The following is a 14,567-nucleotide window of genomic DNA, read 5'->3' on the forward strand; positions in this document are numbered from 1 at the left end:
CAATGCCAACTCATATTCCAGCAGGCTCCCAGGCATTATCACTCTGATATCAGTAAAATCACCCTTATAATAAATTTTCTCCGGAAGAAAGCTCTTCGGTGGGCTCAAGCCTTTGTTTCTGCTAACCCTATTAGTCACCTTCGCTATGAACACTTCCTAAACGAATTCCGTTTGATTTTTGACCAACCCCGTAAACGGGAAGAAGCCACACGTAAATTACTTAACCTGAAACAACACAACCGGACTGTTAGTGAGCACGTCATTGACTTCCGCATTCTGGCGGTCGAAGCAGGCTGGCCAGATCTGGCTTTAAAGGGCATTTTTTTTATCAATCTTTGAATGAAGAAATTAAAGACCATCTCTGTACTCAGCCTGAAACTAACTCCTTTGAAGAGCTCGTTTCAGCAGCCCTCCGCTCGGACATCCGACTCACCGAGCGACGTCATGATCGCCAACAGACCCCAAAGAAAACCATCAGCGATCCGGCCAATTCTACCATCACAGCCCAGTCGCCCCTCAGAATGGATTTTCTCGCAAGCTCCAAACCATCTGAGGGACCTATACAGATAGGTCATTCTAAACTATCTGCAGAAGAACGACAGAGGCGAAAAGAGGAGGGTTCATGTTTTTATTGTGGAGCCCATGGACATTTAGTTTCACAGTGCACTCTGCGTTTAAATTCCCAAAACCCCCCGCTGAGTGACAGGTCACGGGGGGGGCAACCTCAGCACTCAGGAAAATCAAAGCTTCCTGTACATTCCTGTCAGAATATGCTGTAAAACCCAAACTCATGCTTTCAGGGCCTTTATAGATTCTGGAGCCGAACAGAGCCTAATTGATCATGGTCTGGTGTCTAAACTTGGTCTTCCCACAGAACCTCTGGAAGCTCCTGTCGAGGCCTTGGGCTTAGGAGGGCAGCACCTCTCCAGAATTACGCATCGAACCAAACCTGTTCAACTTCTCACCTCTGGCAACCACAGGGAAGTTATGCAATTTTTCATTACCCAGTCCACTCATACGCCCATAGTACTAGGCTACTCCTGGTTAAAGTTGCATAACCCACAATTTAATTGGAGTTTAGGACACATAACTAACTGGAGCCCCTATTGTTCTGCTAATTGTCTCTCGTCTGCCTTACCTTCGGCTCATCATCACACCACTGACTCTCCCAGTAACATTAATCTGGATAAGATCCCCTCCTGTTACCATGACCTACGTGATGTTTTTTGCAAATCTAAGGCAAGCGCCCTTCCTCCCCATCGCCCCTACGATTGTGAAATCAATTTACTACCGGGTGCTACCTTACCAAAGGGCCGCATTTTCAACCTCTCTGGGCCTGAGAAACTTTCCATGGAAAGTTATATCCAGGAGGCGCTATCCCTGGGTCACATTCGCCCCTCATCATCCCCTGTTGGGGCAGGTTTCTTTTTTGTCGAAAAGAAAGATAAATCTCTCCGCCCCTGCATAGATTACCGGGAACTCAACCAAATTACAGTCAAGGACTAATATTCTCTGCCCTTAATCTCCTCTGCTTTCGACTCCGTCCAGGAAGCCCACGTCTTCACAAAACTGGATCTCCGTAATGCCTATCACCTTGTCCGTGTCAAAGAGGGGGATGAATGGAAGACTGCCTTCAATACCCCCCTGGGGCATTATGAATATCTAGTTATGCCCTTTGGGTTGACTAATGCCCCAGCAGTATTTCAGAGGTTAGTCAACGACGTTCTTAGAGATTTTCTAAATCGCTTTGTTTTTGTATATCTTGATGACATCCTCATTTACTCAAACAATCTTACCCAGCATGAACAACACGTCCGTCAAGTCCTCACCCGTCTCTTAGAGAACCAGCTGTATGTTAAGGCAGAGAAATGCGAATTCCATGTCAAGTCTGTTCAGTTCTTAGGTTACATCATTGAGGCAGGTCGTATAAAACCCGATCCCTCCAAGATCGAGGCTGTTTCCGCCTGGGAACCACCTACCATTCGAAAGAAACTGCAACAATTTCTGGGCTTTGCTAATTTCTATAGACGTTTTATCCGCAACTACAGTAGCATTGCTGCCCCGCTCACTCGCCTCACTTCCACCCATCAAAACTTTCAATGGACCCAAGAAGCCCAACAGGCCTTTGACCATCTCAAGAAACTGTTTGCCACAGCCCCCATTCTCATTCAGCCAGATCCCTCACGCCAGTTTATCGTGGAGGTCGACGCCTCGGATTCCGGGGTCGGCGCTGTTCTTTCCCAGAAGGAACTCACGTCTGGAAAGCTCAAACCCTGTGCTTTCTTTTCAAAGAAATTGTCGGCTGCAGAACAAAATTACGACGTGGGGAATCGTGAACTGCTGGCAATAAAATTGGCCCTGGAGGAGTGGCGGCACTGGCTGGAGGGGGCTGAGCATCCCTTTATTGTCTGGACAGACCATAAAAACCTCGCTTACCTTAGAACCGCCAAGAGACTCAACTCTCGTCAGGCCCGGTGGTGTCTGTTTTTTGACAGGTTCCGCTTCACAATCACCTACCGTCCTGGAACCCGGAACATCAAACCAGACGCATTGTCCCGCAAGTACAGTACCAAGGAAAACTCGATCACCACCACCATAGTCCCCTCCACGTGCATAATCGGCGCACTCACCTGGGATATCGAAAATCGGGTGCTCCAAGCTCAAGGTGAGGAACCCAATCATGCCCCCTGTCCTAACGGAACCCTTTATGTACCCACCTCCCTCAGGGCAGATGTCATCTCCTGGGGGCATACCTCACGGCTGTCCTGCCATGGCAGCGTCCAGCGCACTCTCCATCTCCTCCGTAGAAGGTTCTTTTGGCCTTCAATGGATAAGGACGTCCGTGAATATGTGGCAGCGTGTACCACATGTGCCCGCTCCAAGTCCTCTAACTCTGCCCCAGCCGGATTGTTACAACCATTACTCACCCCCAGTCGTCCTTGGTCGCACATCGCCTTGGATTTTGTCACCGGGTTGCCTCCATCTCAGGGTAACACTGTCATACTCACCATCATTGACCGTTTCTCTAAGATGGTTCATTTAATTCCTCTAGCCCAGTTACCCTCCGCCACAGAAACCACCCAGGTCCTGGTTGACCGGGTATTCCGTCACCATGGCATCCCCTTGGACATTGTCTCGGACCGTGGTCCCCAGTTTGTCTCTCAAGTCTGGAAAACCTTTTGCTCCGCCCTGGGGGCCACGGTCAGCCTCACCTCCGGCTATCATCCCCAGTCCAACGGTCAAGCAGAGAGGGCCAACCAGGAACTGGAAGCAGCCTTGCGCTGTCTGGCGGCACAAAACAACGAGGACTGGTCCCAGTACTTAGTATGGATTGAGTATGCCCACAATACTCACGCATCTTCCGCTACTGGGGTGTCACCATTCGAAGCCGCGCTCGGGTACTCACCACCTTTGTTTCCGTCCCAGGAACTCGATTTGGCGGTGCCCTCTGTCCAGCAACATCTCCAGCGTTGCCAACAGGTCTGGCGCCAAACCACAGAGGCTCTCCTCCGCACCAAGGAGAGCAACTGTCGCATCGCCAATCGCCACAGGGTGGTGGGACCCGTTTACCAGCCCGGCCAACAGGTATGGCTCTCTGCCCGCAACATCCCGATTCAGGCCTCCTCCCGAAAAACTGGCTCCTCGCTTTATCGGACCGTACACTATTGAGAAGATCATCAATCCGACCTGTGTCCGTCTACGCCTTCCACGAGCCCTCAAGGTACACCCTTCCTTCCACGTTTCACAAATCAAGCCCGTCCAGGACAGCCCTTTGTGCCCGCCGTCCGCTTCCCCGCCGTCCGCCCGTATCATCGACGGCGCTCCTGCCTTTACGGTCAGCCGTATCCTGGACATTCGGCGTCGGGGTTGTGGGCACCAGTTCCTGGTTGATTAGGAGGGCTATGGTCCGGAGGAGCGATCCTGGATCTCCCGCTCTCTCATCCTGGACCCGTCCCTCATCGAGGATTTCTTCCGGGCCCATCCTGATCGCCGTCCTGGACCGCCTGGAGGCGGTCGTTGAGGGGGGGGTACTGTCATGGTGCCTCTGTCAGCTATCTTCCCCCTCCCCTCTCTGCTTGGCCACTGATTCGTCCCAGCTGCGTTCACTCATCTCATCAACCTGCCAGACCTACTTAAGGAGCGCCAGGACCAGAATTCAACGCTAGTTCGTTGCCCCTGGACCTACATATCCCACGAGTGGACGCCAGCTTCAGCTTCAGCCCAAGCGGAGTTATCCCCGGAGTTACCTACCTCCTCTCAACGCTCCATACATCAGGCCTCAGCTCTGGCCTCAGCTCTGGCCTCAGCCGAACCTCCAGCCACACCACGGGCCACAGTCGAACCTCCAGCCACGTCAAGATCCACCCTCTCATCTGGAGTTGCCGTTCCTGCCATTCCCCGCCACAACAGGACAAATTCATCCGCTGGAAAAATTAAATCTATTATTTACCTTCACTCACCTCCTGTCTTCCTTCTGGGTTTCAGCGTCTGGGTCTGTCTAGCTTTGACAAGTCATGACAAAAGGAACATAGAAAAAATCTAAATAGTCTAATACTAGTTAAGTTAGGGGTACTCGTGAAGTTTGTATTTCTGAACAAAACTAAGCAATTTCAAGCCATTCTTCTTTTTCATATAATGAAGTGATTGAAAGTAAAAACAGAGCTCTTTATTAAATTTTATAAAAAGTGGTTTGGTCTTCAAAACTTGACCTCACCAAGATGGCGGTGCTCTCCTCCAATGAGGAACCACGTGATGTCTCCTCTAGTGATATAACTCATTGGAAGGACCCTGAAGGACCCCGAGAACATCCGGCAACCCGAGAACATCCGGTACCCACACCGGATGTTCTCGGGGTCCTTCGGGGTCCTTCGACCAATGATGACGTCACACTATTTGATTGGCTGTAAGTTGCCACGACCAATGAGTTAACGTCGCTAAGTTTTTTTTAAACTTTATTGACAATTGCGGTATCATACATTAACAATGACATTAACATTAACAACGAACAATAACAATGTAATCAATATTGCCTCGAAGATCAGTCACCATTGCCAAACATAACATATTAACATAGAAAATAAAGAATAGAGGGGAAAAAAAGAAACAATGAACATAACACACAAATAAATAAAAACATAAGTAAAATAAAATAAAGGAACATAGAAAAAATCTAAATTGTCTAATACTAGTTAGGGGTACTCGTGAAGTTTGTATTTCTGAACAAAACTAAGCAATTTCAAGCCATTCTTCTTTTTCACATAATGAAGTGATTGAAAGTAAAAACAGAGCTCTTTATTAAATGTTATAAAAAGTGGTTTGGTCTTCAAAATTTTATTTTTGTGCATATAAAACTTTCCTTGCAATATCAGGATTTTCTGGTCTATATGATACCACACCGAATAGAAAATTTTTTGAGTGTAAATGAAATGGCATTGCAATTTTGGAAGAATACCAGAAGCAGAACTCATCCCAGAATTTTTTTATAATTCCACAGTTAAAGACTTTGCACTGCAGTTGTAACTTGACCTTACCAAGATGGCGGTGCTCTCCTCCCATGAGGAACCATGTGATGTCTCCTCTTGTGATAGAACTCATTGGAAGGACCCCTGAAGGACCCCGATAACATCCGGCAACCCGAGAACATCCGGTACCCACACCGTGGCTCAAAAAAGGTTGAAAAACACTGGTCTAGATGATCCCACTCCCAATGTTAAGGTGCCTAGGATAGCACAAGGGTCACAGGCGAAAGTCATTCGATGTGATTGAATAAATCTCTTATTTAAATAATGTATTATTTAGTCAATAAAACACTTTTTTTAATTTAAATGATAATTGCTTAATAATTTTTTGACACAATAATAGCGTATCACCATGATAAACCTTCATGAACCAAATCCGAGCACTGAATTTTAATCATCATATTTTTCTGGCTCATTAGGCAGAATTTTCTTATAAATTATCTGACTTCTATTCACAGCTGGAGGTTACAGTGCTGCAGAATGGAGCAATAAAAGGGGAGCAGGTCAACAATGCCTGGAATGCCTCAGGCAAAGGCAGGAAAATGCCGAATAACAAAAACCAGCAACTAGTCTATAGGTAAAAGACAAACGGAAGAAAACTCTGTCCATCCACGCGTTCAGGCGCTTGGTGAAAAATGGGTTCTGGAGGAGCAGCGATAGATTATGTGGATCTGGCCGAGCCATCGCAGGAATAGTCATCTTTTCCCAAAAACTCTGAACTCCAGTACTTCATGCAAATTCAAATTATACAGGAAGTTTCTTTTCTTGTCATTAAGAAGAATAAAGAGGCTCTTTTCTTGTTAACCAATTATCGAGGCTTGGTGTATCGGCAAACACTCACACTATAGGAAGAAGGGCTCCAAAAGCATTATGGTTGGTTGCGATTCTCTGGGTTTTATTTGTAAGCTATTGAGGTTTCGAAGTCTTTCTTTAATGAAAATGATATGAAACACTGTGTGAATTTAATAATGTAAAGACAAAAGGAAAAGATAGAGTTGAAGAACAGGATGATTATAAAAAAAAGGGATGCGGGCAAAAGAAAATTATAGAAGGAATACATTGTAGACAGAATAAAAAAAACTATAAAGAATCAGTACCCACATAATTAAGCCATATTATTTTATGTTATTTTTCATCTGCACAGCGACAAAAGTTGGAATTAAAAAGACTGGTCAGAAGCACATGACCTGACCCCTGAAGAAAGACTCTATGAGTGAGCAAAGGAAGAGGCAGAACAGACAGAACCTCCAAAAACAATAGATGAAGAAAATTAGGTAGGCTGACAAGAGAATATTAGCGAAGTCCAAGGCCAGCGTTAATACAGAATGAAAGGATGCCCACGGATTTTTTGTGGCTACAAAGCGATGAGGTTTCAGTCTGCACAAAAACAAGTACAAACAAAGGGTAGCAAACTATCACATTAATCATGACCAAATAATTATAGACGAATTGAGCGTTTAAAACAAACCCAACTACATTAAATGTAGTGTTTAATCTATAACTGTTGCCGTGTTCTCAAATGTAAATGATGTCGGTTCACCTTTTGCAGCTATTACAACTTCAACTCTTCAGCAAAAGGTTGTCCACAAGGTTAAGGAGTGTATTTATAAGAATTCTTGACCTTCTTCCAAAAGCGCATTGGTGGGGGTCACAGGTTGGTCGAGAAGGCCTTGCTCCTAGTCTCCGCTCTAATTCATCCCAAAGGCCAGTCAAGTTCAACCACACCAGACTCTGTCATCCACGTCTTTATGGACCTTGTTTTGAGCACTGGTGCACAGTCATGTTGGAAGAGGAAGGGGCCCGCTCCAAACTCTTCCCACAAGGTCAGGAACATGGAATTGTCCAAAACAGTTGGCATCCTGAAGCAATCAGAGTTCCTTTCACTGGAGCTAAGGGGCCAAGCCCAAGTCCTGAAAAACAAGCCTACACCATAATTCAAATTTCACACTCGGCACAGTGCAGTCTGAAATGTACAGTACTCCTGGCAACCTCCAATCTCAGACTCGTCCATCAGATTCCCAGTTAGAAAAGCGGGATTCATCACTCCAGAGAACGTGTCTCCACCGCTTTAGAGTCTAGATAGATTACACCACTGCATCCGACGCTTTGCATTGCACTTGGTGATGTGTGGCTTGGATGCAGCCGCTCGGCCATTGTAATCCATTCCACGAAGCTCTCTGCATACTGTACTTGGGCTAATCTGACACCTCCAATAAAAACACCTCCAATAAAGCAGTGATTCTGCAAGTGGTGACTACAGATAACGTCTCAGTCTTTATGTTTTCTGGCTGTTTTGGTGACTTTTAAAAAGTTAACAGTGTTGACACTCAAGCAATACTATGAGACGACGTCTGCAACCTACACAAGTGGCCCAGGTATTGTAACTCATCCAGGTTGGCATATCAATGCAAACTGTGGCAAGGTTTGCTGTGTCTTTCAGCGAAGCATCCAGAGCATGGAGGCGCTACCAGGAGACAGGCCAGTACACCAGGAGATGTAGAGGAGACCGTAGGAAGGCAACAACCCTGCATCAGGACCCCCTCTTTGTGCTAGGAGAAACAGGAAGAGCACTGCCAGAGCGCTTCAAAATGACCTCCAGTTGACCACAAATATGCACGTCTGCTCAAATAGTTAGAAACAGACTCCATGAGGGTGGGAGACAATATGGTTGTGCGACTGGCCCTGGGTTCCTCCTAATGTAAGACAATGCTAGACCTCATGTAACTGGAGTGTGTCAGCCGTTTTTCGCTACACGAAAGTATTGATGTAATGGACTGGAACTGCCTGTTCCCCAGACCTGAATCCAATTGGGCACATCAGGGACATCATGTCTCGGTCCATCCACCAATGCCAGGTTGCACCACAAACTGACCAGGAGTTGGCGGATGCTTTGGTCCAGGAGGAGGAGGAAACCATCCGCTGCCTCATCCATACCCAGGTGCAGCAGGGGAAGTCATACGGGCACGTGGAGGCCACACACACGACTGAGCCTCCTTTTGACTTGTTTCAAAGACATTACATGGAAGCTGGATTAGGCTGTAGTGTGTTTTTCAACTTTGATTTTGAAAATGATTCTACATCCAGACCTCCATAGGATAACTCATTTATTTTCCATTAACATTTTTTCTGTATTTGGTTTTTGATGTTTTGAAATGGAGCACAATCCACTTTGATGGTGTAAAAATAAAGATTGCAAGTCCATTATAATACAATAACTTTGAAAAGGCACTTTTCACTTTTAAAATTGTATTTTGATCTTTTACTACACCACAATGTCACAAATGAAAATTAAAATACCTCATAATGAGTCTTTTTGCATTAATTATTAGGTTGGATTAAAAATAGAAATTCTAAATTATTTTATCGCACAAAAAAGTTCATGACAGCACTACAAACCTTTATATTTTTAAGTTTAGATCAAAACAAGACACTTAATCATCCAGAGTTCTTAAAACATAAATGACAGTGAAGCACTTATTTGGAGTTGTCATTTGTGTACAGAAATGAAGGCATGTTGTCATACTGTAGACGCGTTAATGATCCTGTGAGTCGCTTGAGGTGATCTGATGGAGTGATTCACTTCATGTGAAGAATTATCTTTGACAGCCATCTGTCACAAACATACAGATCAACCTTGTGGGTTTTAACTGTCATTGCAGCTGAATCTATCAATGTTACGAATGAAGGAACCAAAAATGAAAATAATACACTTTTCCAAAAACCAATGACCCGATGTGTTGAAATAATGGATTATAAAATATCACTGGTGAGTTCGCCATTTTTGGTCTACCTGAACAGTGATCAGTTTTAATGATCCTCCTCAGAGGGGGCCTTGGGGCTTGCCCCCTTCAGGGATTGTAAAAGCTTTTATGAGGGCAAATATGCAGGCAATGCAGGAAAAGAAGTCAACTGGTTCCTGCATTTCCGTGTTTCCGCTTGACAGGTAGAACCGACAATAGACTCTGTTTTGGAGCAAAAATGACATCGTAACCTCTGTCACCCGATGTCAATCGTTGCCAATGGGGTTGAAGCCCCACCCAGACGTAAAATTAGGCTCAACAGCGAAAACAAACATTCTAAATTCTATTCTATTACCCAGGCTATGTCCCACCAAGGTGGGGCAAATTAAGGACTGAACTGAATAAGGGACAGAAACAAAAAAAAAGAAAAATACAAAACAGTGACTGTTAAAAAAAAACAAAAAAAACATTATTTTTTATGTGGGAACAGTTTTATGTTTATAGCTGCATTTTGTTTTAATCAAGTTTTAGATTTACAATTTGTTTTTCAAATTTTCAGTATTTCTATCAACTTTAAAATATATATTTTTTAACCTTTCAATATTTCCATGTTTTTCAGTTTTTTCATTATTAGCTTATAATGTCAAAAAAGAAAGGAAAGAATAAAGAAAAAGAATACACATGACAGAAAAGTGACAAAACCTGAAAACATTTGGGGAAATACTTCAAAAACTGACGTTGGAACCTATTCAAAAAACCGTGCAGAGCTGCATAATTTTCTTTTGAAGCTGAACATCATTCTGTTTGAGTTTCACTTTGAGATTACTGCTGGTGGGCATGAGCGTGATGAGACATCAGGACATATTGTAACACACCATGTGTTTGTTTGTCACGGGCAGTTTGTCAGTATCTGTGACGAACACAGAGATGTTTTGATCTCCCTGTAACAGAGGTTAGTGATCACCACAGTTGCTGTGCCTGGGAAAGAGACAAATTGAAACTCTGTAGCCTTCCTTTTCACAGCCCAAACGGCTTAATTTTAGTGTGAAGGTCTAGTTCTCGTATGGATGCTGACATCACTGGGTTGAGCTGGTGACCTGGCTTGGAAGGGTTCTGGCCATCCCTGTTCGGCTGTCAAGCATAAAGAGGGTACAGAAAATGGATAAATAAGCCACAGCAGTGACATTCAAGCATGAATCCTGTATTGAAGATGGTCACAATGTGAGCAGCTGTGGTCCACATTTTATTTTCTCGTCTTACTTCACAGTAATTGCCTTTTTTGCTAATCATTTCCCTATTATTGGACTAAAGCCTCCAATTCAAGGAGGGACAAAAAAAGGGGGTTCATGCAAACAAAAAAGGAAAGAAAAACACTTAGTTCTCACAATTTAATGCTCAGAAAGAAAACAGAGTAATTTGGACTAAACAGTGCAGGATCGCATCAGGGACATACCATTTTACCTTTTTTGCATCTAAGTGGGGATGCAGATTTAAATCCGTCCAGACAGGCAAAGGGAATGGTATCCCACAATTCCTTGCGGTGCCGACCTAACAGCAGCACCAAAGTTACACCTACTAAATTGAATTAATTTGAATGAAGGTAAAATAACTGTCTGATAACTACATGTTATTTTTAGGCTGACTTAACTAAAAAAAAGATTGACCTTAACTGAAGCAAATAATTAAGTTAGATCAATGTAAAAAAGTTTCTTTCCAACATCCATACGTGGTCTTATCACCCTCTCATGGCGGAAAAAGTATTATCTGAGCTTCTTCATCCACTAAATCATCTTCAAATGGACGCGCCATGCTGCTTTACCTCTCTGAAACCAACTAACCTTCAACTAAACCTGTTCCAGACCAGGTTATGTTCAGAGCATTAGTTGCTATGGCAACTTGACATACCCTGGAAAATACCTCCATTTCTGGAACTGAAAGCTGAGGTTATCCACTTCCTTAGCCTCAAACTTACCGTGGGAGCTAGCATAACCTGCTTACTGGAATACCCCCCATAGTTCTATTGAAAGGAAGGCTGCAAACCGATGTGCTGTCCCCCATTAGTAGTATTTTGAGACAAGTTCAAATTATTTTTTTTAGGAATATGATGATTGCATGTCAAAAATGCCACACTGCTGTTTCAGCCTAATTTCCAAACCATCAATGAAGATTTAAAAACATCTATCTATAGATGTAAAAATATACCTATAGATGTAAAAAAAACTGTTCCTTATTTATAAAAAGCTGACAGTTGATAATTGGAGGCAAATGCATGACGAGGACAGGAAGGTCCAAAGAGTTAAATCCACTATTACTAGTATTTGTGAGTCCACTGTTTAAAAAAAGTCTTCCTGCTCTTTGAGCTTTGTGGCTCTGTTTCTTGATCTAAGACAAAAGTGACTTGCTTCACTGTAAACCCGAACAGTCCAATGAGCTCAAAAGTTTTATAATCACAGAACTCAAAAGTAGCAACCAAGTTGAGTCAGCTTAAAACCTATAAGCCGATTCAACTTTGACCCAGTTATATCTTTATTGGACTAAAAGATTTTGAGTAAATGAAACCTTGTTGTCAAAACTTTTAAGTAAAGAGACGTGATGACGTCATAATGTACGTCCATGAGCCGCGAACTGAGAAAAGTCTTCAAGATGGCGGAGGTCTGAAGCGTCACCGGAGCGAGCCGAAGTGTACCACATACATACGTTTACGTAAGTAGTATAGTTTGATTTTTATATCTATTTTATTACTTTCTCTCCGAAAATATATATTTGTTGCTTCTTTTTATGTTCCTTCTAGTTTATCATTTGTAGTCATGACGTCCTCCGCGAGTTTAAACTACTAACTATCCGAACAATTTTTGCATAGTCATGATAGTAACTATGACTATGCAAAAATTGTTCGGAATTAAACAATTCGGAATGATACGTTTTTTTTCCATTAAATTATTGAGCAGTGTCGTTATGATGACGTTGTGCGTTGTAAATGAAGTTGGTTAAGAAACGAAAACTCTTACGTTTACCGAGATGGTTGGCGCTCATTTCAAACTGGCTAGCCGCTAGCTAACCGCTAGCTTTGCCTGTCTCGATTAGGACGGGAGCAGGGCTCGACATAGCCATTTGTCCGCTGGCCCGGTCCTGTTTTTCGAGCAGTGCGGACCACAAGACTTTACTTTTCACTTGTCCGCTCGGGCCACTAAAATATTTAACGGTTTATATATTCTTCACCTTTTTCAATAAAGTAAATTTTGCGAAAACGTGTAGATTTACCTCGTCTTCATAATTTAGTTTTTCTGCTAGTCCTGTGTTCAGACTTCAAGGGTTTCTATGGGAAACCTTTGATCACTTCTCCTTCTCTCCCGCCTGCGCGCGCGCGGCTTTCACTGCCGAGCACCACGCGGCACGCGCTCACTACTTTTTTTTTTCAAACTTTATTGAATGTAACAATTCAATACAAAACAATGTTAAACAGCAACAACGAAGGCACAAGCCAGTGGGTTATTATTACATTTGATTATAAATCCGACACCGTCACTGAAGAGAGAGTGAAGCATGTCAGAGATGTGGAAGACATGGCAGGAATAGATAGGAATATGTTGGATGGAGTAGTGGTTATAATTAGTAGTATGGACAGCAAGATATTTAATGAATGCATTGAAGATGAAACTGTATCCACTAAGCTTTAAGATGAATGTCAAAGAATCAAAGGCAACTCCAAATACCTGAATCTCAGACTCAAATGCAGTAGAATGTTAAACTACTTAATTTTGTTTTTCTTTACAACACTGTAAGCAGTAAGTATTTCTAGTTAGCTGAATGATCTCAGTTAGACCTGCACAATATGAGGAAAACTCGCGATATGCGATATCAGAGATTAAAATTGCGATAACGATATAATTTGCGGTATATAAACAAACAGCAAAATAACCAAATAACCATTCCCAGTTTAAAAATTATACTCCAAATGACCCACGTTGACATAGGTTACAAACATCTAACATAACAGGGCTCCATCTGATTGGCCAACAATGTGAAGGCGTCCATCCGATTGGTCAAATGCATTAAGGGATTTATTTGATTCGTTAAATGGTTCAAGCTGCCATTAGATTGTTTTAACACATTTAAGGTTTATGATTTATTGCGATATTTGCCGTTAGAAGCACCATGAAAACTTCTGAACTAGTGTTACCTACTACACTGCAGTGCTCTCTTCAAAACATCTGAAACAGACTAGAGCAGATTTAAGTTTGATATGGTCTATTTTCAGTCATTGAAAAGTGTAGAAATAAGTGATGTCACCAGAATGCACCAAATTGTACCATATTAAAAGTTTCCGGGGGGCATGCCCCCAGACCCCCCTAAAGTTGCAAGCACCTGCGGAGCGGCGGGTCCCGCTATGCGCGGTGTCGGGCCAGTAACTTTCAGGCAGGGCCAGTAAGTTTCAAAAACTACTGGCCCTGTGGGCCAGTGCAAATTTCTGGGCTATGTCAACCCCTGGGGAGCCAGTGGCAGCACATACTAGTCAGCAGGAATTGCTAATATTGTTATTGTTTTACTTGATTTCACAATAAACTCTGTGATTTGGTAATAGTAACGCTTTCGCGTAACTTGTATTTCACATAGTAACTATATGAATGCAAATGTGGGCAAAGCTAGCTTCTGCTAACCTGTTCTCGTATCCTCTTAGTGAGGCAGCGGCTGTGCGGATTTTTTCAAGAAGTTTCCGCCAAGAGCTGAGGTAAGTTTTTATTTTGTAAATTAACAAAATGGTTGCAATTCAATAAGACATCCGAGTCTTAATTTGATGTGTTGTATGGAGTCCTATACTGTTCACAATTAAATACACAAATATTTAATTCAATAAATAAATATGACCTCATGCAAATACACAATCAACCAATAAATCTCTCTTAAATATATAAAAAGTTCATGAAATGGTGAAAAAGCTGCACAAAGAATTTAAATTAGCCATTATATTATTCAATATATCTCATTTTGCTTTAAAAACCTGTTCATTATTTTAAAACAGCATTTTAAAATATTCATTTTTAATCATGGGGAATATTATTATTATTATTATTATACGTCTTTTTTCAGAAAACTAAGATTTCAAAATAAATATTTTCCAAATTAGCTTTGTTTTTATTTCATGTTGCTGTTTTTCACAATGGCGTAATATTTATTTATTTAATTAACAGTATAGGAATCTATAGTTTTGTAGTAGGTATATCATGAATTGGGCTAGGATTTGAAAAAGTGATACCTGTATCATATCATATTTGCTTAATACTCAAAATGGTATATTTGGCCCATGGTT

Source organism: Oryzias latipes, chromosome 9 (genome assembly GCF_002234675.1).
Source record: "Oryzias latipes chromosome 9, ASM223467v1".
NCBI lineage: Eukaryota > Metazoa > Chordata > Actinopteri > Beloniformes > Adrianichthyidae > Oryzias > Oryzias latipes.